This window comes from Trichosurus vulpecula, chromosome 1, assembly GCF_011100635.1.
Source record: "Trichosurus vulpecula isolate mTriVul1 chromosome 1, mTriVul1.pri, whole genome shotgun sequence".
NCBI classification, from domain to species: Eukaryota; Metazoa; Chordata; class Mammalia; order Diprotodontia; family Phalangeridae; genus Trichosurus; species Trichosurus vulpecula.
Genome location: NC_050573.1, coordinates 296,009,971 through 296,023,939, shown reverse-complemented (window position 1 = coordinate 296,023,939; position 13,969 = coordinate 296,009,971).

The following is a 13,969-nucleotide window of genomic DNA, read 5'->3' as shown; positions in this document are numbered from 1 at the left end:
TAGATTTTTCATCAGTTTTTAATGTTGGGATGTGTTCTTATTCCAGTGCATGGAGTTCTCAGATTTATTGAATATTATGCTGGCATGTTCAATTCCTTTGGTATCATCTAAACCTAATTTGTTTCACTCATCTACTTCATTATTGACCAAAACATTTTGATGTTTGCCTTTTGTAGTACAGAGATTTAATATTACTAATCTCTCTTTCAAACCACTATTTTCTACTATTTTCCTTTAGATTCCTGACCTTTGATTCCCCAAGATAAGTATGATTGTTATTATAACCAGATTTATGACCAAACCTATGGCATTTTAATGTGATTAGTGCAGCATTTTGCAAATATTGAATGTTAACAAACATTTTTACTTAATTGACAAACAATTGGTGACTTGATTTCTTGTCTATTTGACTACTGTTCCATTTATACATATTTGCATATGTGAACATATTGTATACACACATAAGTGCAAACATACATAATGTGTGTATCATTGTGTGTGGTTGTGTGTGTATTCCATTTTGCTCTTTGAATCCTTCACCTATAAATCAGGATGTAAGTATCATGTTTTATCCTTAGTTTTCTGGAATTATGATTGGCAATTACACAGATCACAGTTCCTAAGTCTTCCAAAGCTGTTACTATATAAATTGTTCTAGTTATCTGCTCTTCACTTTGAATTAGTTCATTCAAATTTTCCCAAGATTAATCTAAAACTAACCCTATCATTATTTACAATAGTACAATAATATTTGATCACAGTTATATATCATAACTTTCTCAGCCATTCTCCAGTTTATGATCAACTCTTTAGAAACCCATTCTTTGCAACCTCAGAAAGAGTTATATATATATATATATATATATATATATATATATATATATATATATTGTACATACTTGGAGTTTGTTTTGCTTAGGAATAATCACTCCCTTAATCTACCATCCCTCTAATTTCCCTTTCTTTCATCTTCTCTTTCCCTCCTCTTTCCTTTTTGAATGAAAATAATTCTTTGTTTGACCAGTTCAGATGGGGAAAAGTTTCTAGCATCACCATCTTTCCCTCTTCCTCCACAGACTTCTAGCTCCATACACTAATAATGTGAAATAATTTTTCTTAACTTTCATTTCCCTCTTCCCCCAATGAATTCCTCCTGTCCTTTCTCTCCATCTTCTTTAAATGTCATCAAGACATAACAGAACCACTCCCAGACCTTCTGTCTAATTAAATTCCTTCTATATCCCCAGATTATAATACTGTTCAAAGGATATGCATGTATCATCTCTCCATATTAGAATGTAAATAGATTGCTCCTGCTTAGTCCCTTATGATTGTTCATTTGTCATTGATTTTTACACATCAAATAATTTGTATGTTTGAAATTCAAAGTTCCCGCATAGTTCTAGCTTTTTTTATAGTAGAAATATTTGAAAGTCCTCTATTTCATTAAATTTCCATCCCCCCATATGATTATACATGGTTTTGGTGGATAAATTATTACATTGAGCATATATATTCCTTCCCTTCTGTATCAAGATTTCTGATTCTTCATAATGATGGCTACTAACTTATAGGTGATACTGACAATTCTTTTTTAGTGACATGCTGTATTTTCTCTTTGACCTGGACTCTGGATTTTGGCTTTAATATTCCTGAGTTTTCATTTTTAGTTTCTTTCAGGAGGTGACTACTAGATTCTTTCCATTTTCACTTTATTATCTGCTTCTAAGGAATCTGGATAGTTTTCATTTTAAAATTCTTGAAATTTTAATGTCTGGTCTCTTTTTATTATTCATGGTTTTCAGATAGACTACTGATTCTTCAATTTGTTCTCCTGTTTCTCTTTTCCAAGTCAGATGATTTTGCTCTGAGACACTTTATATTTTCTTCTTTCTATTTTCTTTCATTCATTTGATTTGCGTTTAATATTTCTTGTTACCTAAATGGGAAATCAGCTTCCATTTACTTTACTTTAATTTTCACAAACTTTGTTACTTGCTGTATCAGTAAGGCAAGACTCATGAAATCTATGATGACCATGAATATGCCTGTATAGGTCAGAATCGCAAAGTATAAGAGACGTAAGTAAAGAAGAAGTAAAGCATTTATTCAGACACCAGAGGATCAAATCCCAGAACCAATAACCCCAATTTGACATAGCAGTAATTGTATTCCAAAACCAATAAGTCCACCTCAATGTAATAGCAAAGAGATTAAAACACAGTATCACAGCAAAGAGCCAAGCCATCTTGTAACCTTCCCTTCTGCTAGGGTCTTCCCTTAAACCCTCACTCGTGAATCCTAACTGTCTGCTTGCCTGCATCCTTTCCTCCCACAGTTCTGAAAGCCCTTGCAGGTCTCAGAGCCCTTCCAGTTCTCTCTCTGTCTCTCCATCTCTTCCAGTTCTCTGTCCTCTCTCACAGTTCTCTCTTCTTCGTAGTAGTCTCTGCAGCTCTCTAGTTTGAACTTAATGGCTACCCACAGGGCATATATACCTTGTATAGGGCCCTGGGGCTTAGCAGCTACTTAGCAAAGGGGTGTGGGCCTGCCTACAAACAAGCCTCCGCTAATCAAGTTTCCCTTAACCACCTAAGACCTATTAAATGGGCAGGGAAGTTCTTTAATCAAGATTACTTCCACACTTGAGCACAGATTTGAACTTTTTTGCCAGACAAGGTCCTTCACTATTCTTTCTTCCATAGTTCATTTCTTTCTTCTCTTTTCCCCTCTAGAACTGTCATGTATTTTAAAAAAAAATAATTTTTAATCAACACCCTTGTAGCCCCAGTGCAATATCCACAGTGGCTGAGGCTGCTATGAATTTATTGACATAGTTCTGAATCGTAAGACCAAAACATTTATTCCAACACCAGAAAGCCAAATCTATCATAGCAACAAAGAAATCTATACTCATTATCAATACAGGAAGCACCAGCATCCCCAAGCCTTCCCTCTTTTAGGGCCTTCCTACAAAACAGAAATCATTCCCTCTCTCAATCATGCTGGCTCCTACTCTCTACGTCTCTCTCTCTCCAAAATGATACTCCCACCATCTCTCTCCTAGCTCTGACTGCTCCAACTTCCTGTTCCACCCCTTCCTGCTCTGCCTGTTCAGCAAGCTCCTCTTACCAGAGGCTCATGTGACTCAGACTCATGTGACTCAGGCAGATCACACAGGCCTATTAATGGTTGGGAAAAATCTTTTCATTTTCATTAATATACATTAACAATACAGCCTTATTTGTTAATCTCTACATTTAAAAATTTTTCAATTCTAAATTCTTTCCCTACCTCCAGCCTTTCCCCTACCATTAAGAAAGCAAGCAATACACTCTCTATTGTACATGTGGAGTTATGTGAAACACGTTTACATATCAACCAAGTTACAAAAGAGAAAGAAAAATAAAGTGAAAATAAGTATGCTTCAATCTGGACTTATAATTCATCAGTTCTTTCTCTGGAGGTGGATAACATTTTCATTTTGAGTCCTATGCAATTATCATGGATCACTGTATTGATCGGAGTAGTTAGGTCTTGCACAGCTGACAAGAATTGCATTACTTCTGTTATTACGTACAATCATCTCCTGATTCTGCTCACTTCACTTTATATCAATTCCTATAAGTTATATAAGGTTTTCCTGAAAGCATTCTGCTCATCATTTCTTATAGTACACTAGAATTCCTCCACAATCATATACAGGAGCTAGGTCATCAATTCTCTAATTAATAAGCATCTGCACAATTTCTAATTCTTTGCCACCATAAAAAGAACTGCCATAAATATTCTTGTACATATGAGTACTTTTCATTTTTTCTTTTGTCTCTTTAGAATACAAAAATTGTAGCAGCATTGGCTGAAGAAAGGGTATGCATAGCTTTATTGCACTGTGGGCATACTTCCAACTTACTCTCTAGAATGGTTCTACCAGTTCACAACTCCAATAGTGCATATATCCTTACTTTTCCACATCCCCACCAGCATTTTTCATTTTCCTTTCCTGTCATGTTAGTCAGTCTGGGAAGTGTGAGGTGTTGCTTCAGAGTTGTTTTAATTTGCATTTTTCTAATTATTAGTTATTTGTAGCATTTTAAAAAGTATGACCATAGAAAGGTTCAATTTCTTCTTCTGAAAACTTCCTCTTCATATCCTTGGACCATTTATCATTAGGGGAATGGCTCTTATTTTTATAAATTTGGTTAAGTTCTCTATTAATTGAGAAATGAGACCTTTATCAGAGAAAATTGTTGTAATTTATTTTTACTAGTTCCCTATTTTGCTTCTAATCTTGGCTACATTGATTTTGCTTATGCAAAACATTTTTTAATTTCATGTAAGAAAGACTATCCATTTTTTCTCCCTAAATTCTTTCCATCTCTTATTTAGTCACAAACTTAACCTATTCATAGATAAAATAAGAACTATTTTCCATTCTGTTCTAATAAATTTATGACATCACCTATGTTGTCAAAATCATGTCCATTTTCAGATTATCTTGGTATCTGGTGTGAAATATTATTATTATATGTCTAATTTCTGCCATACTGCTTTATAATTTGAAAAGCAGTTTTTATTCAATAGTGTATTATTGCAGCCCCTTCCCAAAAGCTTAGAACTTTGGTTTTATTAAAAACTAGATTAGTGAGACCATTTAGTTCTGTATATTGTGAACCTAATCTATGTCACCAACCAATCACTCTATTTCTTATCCAGTTCTTTATTTTATTTTGTTAATTTTTTTGGTGATTATCAGTTAGTAATATAGTTTAAGATTGGTACTGCTAAACTTAGGTCTTTTTGATTGGTTCCCTTGATATTTTGACCTTTTGTTCTTCCAGATGAATTTTGTTATTTTTTTCTAGCTCTATGAAATAATGTTAGGTAGTTTTATTGATATGGCACTGAATAAGTAATTTGATTTAGGTAGAATTGTCATTTTATTAAGTTCGTTCAACTTGCCTGTGAGAAATTAATATTTCTGAATTATTTATATGTGTTTTCATTTGTGCAAAAATAATTTTGTAATTCTGTTCTTCTAATTTCTGTATATGTCTTGGCTGGTAGACTCCCAAGAAGTTTGTCCTGTCTGTAGTTATTTTAAATAAAATTTCTCTATCTCTTTATTCTGGGATTTAGTGGTAATATATAGAAATGCTGATGATGTGTATGGGTTTATTTTATATAATTCAACCTTGCTAAAATATTGATTGTTTCAAATAGTTATTTTAAGTTTCAAATAGTTATATTTACGTCCACAGGATTCTTTCTTTTTCATCAGTCACTATTAGTTCACTTTGTGTTGCGATATATACTAATAATTTCTTTTTTTGTTTTCTGTAGTTTTAATAATTATATGTTCTGATTTTTAGAATTATTTTTCTCAGGATATTTTTTCTGTAAGCTTAATTTTACTGCCATTTATTTCTCTTGATATCATTGGTGTTTAGGCCTGTTTCTTGTTTTCTTGAACTCTCACTTTTCAGTGCCTCTTTTTTACTGGTGGCATGGATGATGGCTATATTACCCTCTCCATAAGTGTGTAACCTTTTGACCTTGTAATAGCAGCTAAGCCTAAATAAAAAGGTATTTATATTAAGGATATAAACCTGGTACATTATAGGATGATGTTTCCCCCAACCAAATGAGGAAATTTGGAAGAGGGCAGTTTTTTTTTTCAGAGGAAAGATGACATGTTCTATTCCAGATATGTCAAGCTTTAAATGTTTCTAGGATATCTATTTTGAAATACCCAATAGTTGATCTGAGACTGAAGCAAAGGATAGAGGCTGGGATTGGATATATAAATCAATGAATCATTTGCTTAGATTTGATGACTAAATCCAAAATTAAAATTTAAAACTTCCCTCTGTTGATCATTAATTTATTCTGTACGTATTGTATTCATACGTAGTTGTTTGTTGTCTCATCCATTAGACTGTGAGCTCCTCGGGTGCAAGGACTGATTTTGATTGTTTTATTCGGTGTGAAGCATAGTAGGTACATAATAAATACTTGTTGACTTATTGGTTGATGAAGAGCTTAAAAATAACCAAAAAGGAGTGTATAAAGGGTTAAGAGAATTCAATGGGCTTTTTGTATTCTTGAACAGGTAGAATAAGTCTATGTAGGTGACAACTCCTGGACTTTTCTTTCAAAAACATATTTAATATTTATTTTTTAACACTTCTTTCTTTTTAAAATTTCAGTTCCAAATTCTTTATCTTCCTCCCAAACCTCTACCACCTGCTTAGAAGGAAAGCAAAATGATATCAATTACACATGTGAAATAATGCGAAATATATTTACATATTAGCCATCTCTCTCTCTCTCTTTCTCTCTCTCTCTCTCTCTCTCTCTCTCTCTCTCTCTGTCATACACACACACATACACACACACACACACACACACACACAAGCAACAAAAAACTAAAGAAAGCTAGAAAGTTATACCTCAATTTGCAATCACAGTTTATCGGTTCTCTCTCTGGAGGATGATAGCTTTTTTTTCATCATGAGCCCTTTGGGATTGTCTTGGATCATTATATTAGTCAGAGGAGCAGGTTCTTCACATTTGATCATCATTACAAAATGGTGGTTACTACGCGCAATTATCTCCCAGTTCCTCTCACTTAATTTCACATAAGTTCATATAGGTCTTCCAATTTTTTTTTTCTGAAACCATCCCACCTTGTCATTTCTTATATCATAATAGTATTCTATCACAATCATATGCCACAACTTCTTCAGCCATTCCCAAATTGATGAACATCCCTTCAATTTTCAGTTCTTTACCACAAAAAAAGCTGCTATAAATATTTTTCTACAAACAGGTCCTTTTCCTTTTCCTTTGATCTCTTTGGGGTAAAAATCCTACTAGGGGTATTGCTGAGCCAAAGGGTATGCCCAGTATTATAGCCCTTTGGGCACAGTTTCAAATTGTCCTCCAGAATGATTGGACTAGTTAATAATTTCACCGTTTATTAGTGTACCTACTTCCCTTAACGCTTTCAGCATTTGTCATTTTTGATCAATGTGTGGTAGTATACCAGATTTGTTTTAATTAGCACTTCTCTAATCAATAGTGATTTAGAAAAGTTTTTCATCTTACTATGGATAATTTTGATTTTATCTTCTCATAGCTGTCTGTTTATAATCTTTGACTATTTGTCAAGTGAAGGATGGCTTTTTTTAAGTAAATTTGACTCTGTTCCCTATTCATTTGAGAAATGAGGCCTTTATCAGAGAAACTTGTTTTTTTAAATATTTCTTCATTGTCTATGATACCTTTTAGCAAGATGTAGTTTCCTTGGTTATCTCTCTTAATTAGGTCTATTTTTGCTTTTGCTTTGTCTAAAATCAAGATTGGTGCCTCTGCCTATTTACCTCAGCTGAAGCATAATAGATTCTGCTCTTTCCCTTTATTTTAACTTTATTCTGTTTCGAGTGTTTCTCTTGAAAACAATATATTATTGGATTCTGGTTTCTAATTCATTATGCTCTCCACTTCTGCTTTATGATGGAGCTCATGGAACTCATCCCATTCCCATTCACAGTTATGATTAATAATTTTGTATTTCCCTTCGTCATATGTTCTTCCATTTATGCATCTTGTTCTCTTTTTATACTGTCTCTACTCAAAAGTCTATTTGGTTTCTGACCATCACCTCTCAAAATCCTCTCTCCTTTTAATCATCCACCTATACCTCCTACCCCCTTATTCTCCTATTTCCCTACTGAGTCAGATTGATTTTGATATTTCTATATCCTACTGAATGTGTGTATGTTATTCCTTCTTTGAACCAATCAGATAAGAGAGGTTCAAACACTGCCCCTACTCTCCTCATTTTCCCCACTCTAAAAGTTCTTTTTTGAGGGCCTTTTTGATGTGAGAAAAATTTCCTCTTTCTATCTCTCCCTTACCCCTTCTGTCACTGCATCTCTTTTTTCTTCTTTCATTTTTTTTTGGAGATCATCCCAAAATAATCAACTCACATTTATGCCCTCTGTCTATGTAGAGTATAATATTTCTAAAGATTTTAGAAGTTAACAGGAATCATCTTCCAACATAGGAATGTAAAGAGTTTAATTTCATTGAATCTCTTATTACTTATCTTTCACATTTACTTTTTAATGCTTCTCTTTAGCCTTGTGTTTCTATCACCGCTTTTATTCAGTTCTGGGTTTTTCATAAGGAATGCTTGAAAGTTCTCTATTTCATCAAATGTTCTTTTTTTGCCCTGAAGAATTATATTCTGTTTTGCTGAAGAATCTATTTTTGGTTGTAATCCTGGCTGCTTTGCCTTCCACAATATCATTTTCCAAGCCCTCTGCTCCTTTAACATGGAAGTGCTAAATGTTCCATAATCCTGACTGTGGATCCATGATATTTAGATTGTTTCTTTTTGGTATCTTGAAATATTTTCTCCTTGAATTGTGATATCTGGAATTTTGAAATAACATTTCTAGGAGTTTTCATTTTGGGATATCTTTCAGGATGTGAGTTGTAGATTCTATGAATTTTCATTTTACCCTATTTCTAGGATATGAGGACAGTTTTTCTTGACAATTTCTTGAAATATGATGTTTAGGCTCTTTTTTAAAATCATGGCTTTCAGGAAGTCCAGTATTTCTTAAATTATTTCTCTTGGATCTATTTTCCAGGTCAGTTGTTTTTCCAGTGAGATATTTCACATTTTCTCTTTCTTTTTTGTTTTATTGTATCTTGATGTCTAATGGAATCATTAGCTATCACTTGCTGAATTCTAATTTTTAAGGAATTATTTTCTTCAGTGAAGTTTTATGCTTCCTTTCTCATTTTGCCAATTCTATTTTTAAGAAGTTATTTTCTTCTGTGAATTTTTGAATATCTTTTTCCATACTGTTGACTCTTTTTTCATGATTCTTTCGCCATGCTCTCATTTCTTTTCTCAATTTTTTCTTCTACTTCTCTAATTTACTTTTTAAAATCCTTTTTAAGCTCTTCTAAGAGTTCTTTTTGGGCCTAAAAACAAATTACATTTTTCTTTGAGGTTTCACATGTAGCCATTTTGACACTATTGTGTTCTAATTTTGTGTCTTGATCCTCCCTGTCACCATAGAACATTTTTATAGTCAAGTTCTTTTTCTTTGTTTTGTTTTTGCTCATTTTTTTCTGTGTATTCAGTGACTTGGTATTTTTAAGTGAGAGTTGAGTTCTGATGTTGCATTGTCCTAAGTTATTTTTCCCCTGGGGCTCAGGGTCTTGCTTCCATCTTTCATTAGGATTCAGGAACTATCTGCTTGCTTGTACTAGAAGGCATGCTTCCCTTCTGGCTTATACTAGAGGGTGAGGCTCCCTGTTGACCTTCCCATGGTGTGGGGTTTCTCTGCTGGCTTGCCCCAGAGACAGAGTTTCTTAGGGTGGGCTTCTATGGAAACAGTCTTCCTGCTTGTTGTCCCTGGGGGAGGGATTTTGTCCCTGGTCTGCCTGAGGGGTGAGGTCCTGCTACGGGGTTGCTATGGAAACAGGGCCTTGCTGGGGAAGGGCCCTGGGTACAGGGTCACATTGTTGACCAGTGTGGTACATTGGCAATGGACCTGCCACTTAGTGCCAGTTCTATTTAGTTCAGGGTCACCTACTCTTGAAGTTGTTGCTGCCATTGCTGCTACTGCTACTGCCACCACCACTGTTGTCTCCAAGGCCTGCCATTAAGGTAGGTGCTCCAGACAGGCTTCCATACAGGTGTCAGATATCTTCTACTGACCTAAGTTGTTTTGTGCTCAAAAAATGTCTCACCTTGGCCTTTTGTTGGCTCTGCCATTCCAAAATGTAATTTAAGGCATTGGTTTTGTTGATTGTCCTTTTTTAAAGAGGACCATGACATGCAAATTAATTGGATTTAAGTGAGGGAGGTCTGTACAAAGTTATCAGCCTCCATAGCCATCTGGGTCCAATGGCAAGATGTAAACCAGGATGACTGGAAATGGCCCTGGATGCAGTGGGAGACCTTGGTCTTTTTAAGCTAAGATCTTTAATAGGTCTTAGTTTGACTTAGATATTGCCCATTCAGTGATTAAGGCTAGGTAAGAAATGAGGCAGAGAATGGCCTTTTTTACCAAGTCAAAAAAAATTAATTAGTGAGGGGAAGATCCTCAGGGTTTCTGGCCAAAACAGAAACAATCGCTATTTACATCTACTCTGAGCCAATCAGGGCCCAAATAAATGATGAAGTGGTGCTTGGCCTGGGACCTAGTGTTGTCCAATCAATGAGAGCCAAAGTGATTTGTATTTAAGGCGTGATCCTTAAGAAAGATTTCTAGTCTATAAGCCCCAAGATATTTTGTGATATTTTGCAGTGATAAAAATTTACATCCCTGTGAGCAGAGTACCTATAGGTAAGGGCATGATACCATATGTGGGCAGTGGGAAGGGAAGAGAATGAAAGAAGGAAAGAGAAAGAGGGAGAGAGAGAGAGAGAGAGAGAGAGAGAGAGAGAGAGAGAGAGAGAGAGAGAGAGGAAGAAAGGAAGGAAGGAAAAAAGAAAGAAAGAAACAGAAAGAGAGAAAGAAGGAAGGAAGGAAGGAAGGAAGGAAGGAAGGAAGGAAGGAAGGAAGGAAGAATGAATGAATGAAAGAAGCAGCTGTGTTGTCCAACTAGCCAGTTCCTATTGTGTCCCCAGTGGGGCAGCTTCTCCTAACATTACTCACACAGGATGTTGTTCATCCTTCTTAAAAGGACCATGACATCAGAGAGGTGATGCCATGACATGCAAGTGAATGGGATTTAAGTTCTTTGGAGGGGGATGCTGGGAGTTCAACTAGCCTGCTGCTTGTACTCCACCATCTTGGTTTCATCATCAGTTCATCCTTTTCTATGGCTTTCTGAGAATTTGGGGAGGAGGGAAGGAAAAAAAAAACACTTCTGATCTATAAATTTGAGGAACCCACATTTTCCATCACAAGGACCCAAATTTTAGGAATTTCCTCCTCTGCCTAAGTTGTATTTTTCATTCCTTCCCACCGTCAGCCATTTCTGTATTTTTGAGTGGAACCATGCTTAAACTACACCAAATTAATACAAATTTGTCTTAGAAAAAGGGATACTTCAGCTTCTCTGAGTAACCAATTGTAGTATTTGACAGTTCTCACTGTCAAAAATTCTTCTACATGTATACTCAATGTCCATAATTAGTGCTGAATATTTTCTTCTAATTCTGCCTTGAATTGGAATTAAAACCAGCTGGTCATCTCTATGCATGAGGCCTTCATTGTTGGAGGTAAGCAGAAGAGGGAGGAACACTTTAACTGAGAATCAATGGGTTTTTAACATATTGTTGTAACTAGTCTAAAATGTTAACTAGAAATTTAGAAACATAATAGTTCTCTGTTATGAATTGTGGAACCAATTATTTAATTAATCCTTTAGAGTATGTTTCACAACAAAGAATTACCTCTGGGAATAGAAATAGGGAAGGGATGAAGGATAAATCAGTAGAAAAAGAAAGGCAAAAAATGGAAGGGTAGAAAAAATGCTCCAATAATAAGAAGACAGAAGTAAATAGATTTGCTATAGAATAGAACTCTAAAAATAACAGTTTAAGAAGTTTGTAACATTTTACAGAATTAGAATATCAAAAGTGAGGTTTAAAGAAAGAAAAGTATTATATATAGTTAGAAGTCAATTTCCATTAGTTAACACAACATTGACTATAGAACAGGCTTTATTTAACCTGAGCAAAAAAATGCTAAGTCCTCAGAATTAAGCTTATAGAGAGTCAAGGTAATTCTCCCTGCCTGTAAGATGAGTCATAGCTCAAACCCAGGGGAAATAGAGCTCACCAAATAAAGGGTTTGCCTTACAAGATCTTTAGCACGGTAGCCAGAATAAAGATGCGGAAGTAGAAGAAACAGTCAGTCAACCTCGCCTAACATTGCCCTCCAAACGACTTTAAAATAATACCTCAAACTGAATTCTGGAATTCAAGAGGCAAAAAAGTTATGGTGAGACATTCTTCTAGAGAATGACAGATTAGGAGGTTGGAAGGAGAGGTCTGTGACACAGGTGACATAGGAGTGGAAGTTGTTTTAGAGTTCTTATGAGTGCAACACTAGTGGTGGGACTACATGCTGGCAACAGATACAGAAGCAGCTTCAGCAGCTCTCAAACCAGAGATGAAAGGGAGCTAGGAACTGATTAGAAAGCAGTTGCAGGGGATGTGTGTGCTAGCACTGTATGCAAGGAGTTTAGTAACTCCATAGATGTTACCCTTATCTTGGTCAAAATTCAAAGGCAGAGAGGAGCACTTTAAGTTGAGAGGGAACAGGAACCCTGAAGATCAGAATCATTTCCAGTCACAAGGGATCTGGGACCATAAGGAACAGTATTGCTTTTAGTCCCAAGGGAGTTGGGACCTTGAGAAGCAGTATCAACTGAAATCCTAAGGAATTTGGGAATTTCCTAGGTAAAGACAAGAGCATGGACCAGGAAAACAGTGACCACACCTCTCCCCATATCATTTACAATGGAGAGGAAATGATGAAAGAAGGCAGAGAGCAATGATAGAACCTCAATTTTTTTCTAAATAGGTTCAAAGAAGGAAAAATATATGTACATACTCAACTGGGTATAGAAATTTATCTTAACCAACAGAGAAGTAGGAGAGGAAAGGCATAAGAGAAAGGGAGGGGTTACAAAATGAAAGGCAGATTAAAGAAGGCACTGGGCAGAAGCAAAACAGACTTTAGAGGAGAGACAGGAAAGAGAAAGAGAGACAGAGAAAGAGACAGAGACAGAGAGAAACAGAGAGAAGGAGGAGGAGGAGGAGGAAAAGGAGGAAGAGGAGGTAAAACAGAATAAAAAAGAATAGAGGGAAATACATAGTAATCATAACTGGGAAGTTGAATGGTATTAACTCTCCCATAAGATGAAGCAGATAGCAGAATGGACTAAAAACCGTAATGCTATTAGAAGCAAAGATATACACACACAGAATAAATGTAAAAGTCTGGAGCAGAATATATTATGTTTGAGCTGAAGTTAAAAGAATGGTAGCAATATTGGTCTCAGACAAAACAAAAGAAAAAATAGATCTAATTAAAAGACACATGGAAGGAAACGATATCCTGCTAAAAGGTACAATAGACAATGAAGTAATATCAATATTAAACATATATTTACCACATGGCATAGCATCCAAATTCTTAGAGGAGAAGTTAAGTGAGTTACAGAAAGAAAGAGATAACAAAACTATACTAGTGGGGGATCTCAACCTCCCCCTCTCAGAACTAGATAAATCTAACTACAAAATAGACAAGAAAGAAGTCAGGGAAATGAATAGAATATCAGAAAAGTTACATATGGGAGCCAAGATGGATGGAATAAGAAATAAGTCACTTTCACTCTCCTATATTGAAAGCCCAGAAAATATTACTCCAGGAAAAACCCTGGAACAGCTGAGCCAGCAGAAAGATGGGGTGCTGCAGTCTTGTAGCCCAGGAAACTTGGGAGATTAATGGGAAAAGTCCATTTCACTCTTGGCAAGGGGGAACAGGACAGGATAGGTGGTGTCCCAGCAAGCCAGCAGGAAGCCCCATCTTAGCAAATGAAGGGGAGATCCTGAGCACCAGGGTGGTACAGCAGGCAAGCACTAATACCAGGACCCCTGAGTGACTTGGTACATGCAGGGAAACCAGTAGATACCAGCTTGGAAAACCACCATGTACAATGGTGGGAAGGTTTTCTCCAGCAGCCAAACGTCCCAGTGCTTCAGCACAAGTCCAGGAAGTACAACTTCAGGAGGCACAACTCCAGGTAGGCAGACATCTTTAAGCATCCAAAACTCCTGGTGATTCAACACAGGCTGGCAGACATCCTTCAGCAGTCAAACCATTCAGTGCCTTAAAGAAGCTGCAGTGAGCAAGAATCCTCCAGGGGCCAGACTGCCCACCCCTACCCCAAGAGCTCCAGTATTGCTGACCCCAGCTTAGCACCA